Raw genomic sequence first — 492 nt, 5'->3', positions numbered from 1 at the left:
TTTGTGTAGTTTACCCTCATGCTTCTGTACCTCCCCAGTGGGATGGACAGACACTATATTGACCATTTTTTCTATATTATCAGATTTCTAACCTGCCCCATGTACAGACTATCAGTAGGTGATATTCTAAAAAAAGTCATAAAAATATTCATCTTAAAAATTAGATACTAAGTATTTTCATAGATACTCTGAGTAACCATTCAAACTGTTGATTTATTTTAGCTCTTCTTTCCGGTGATGGTGATCTGGGTGAGTCAAATTATCCCTCCTTTTAAGGGCAACAGAAAAACTAGATAAACACATGCTTAAGTGGAAAAAGAGGAAAAATCATTATGCCATAATCCAAGAGAATAAGAAGAGCTCTATTCTGGAATTTATTTTCTCTATGCTGATATTTATTTTTGGAAAATGTTGTTATAGTCTAAGGAGTTTTCCAAACCCTTGACTGTCCTTCCACCATGGGAAACCAGTGTTTAGAGTTCAAATATGTGG

The sequence above is a fragment of the Mastomys coucha genome, unplaced genomic scaffold (genome assembly GCF_008632895.1).
Source record: "Mastomys coucha isolate ucsf_1 unplaced genomic scaffold, UCSF_Mcou_1 pScaffold16, whole genome shotgun sequence".
NCBI lineage: Eukaryota > Metazoa > Chordata > Mammalia > Rodentia > Muridae > Mastomys > Mastomys coucha.
Note: the sequence above shows the minus strand (reverse complement) of the source record.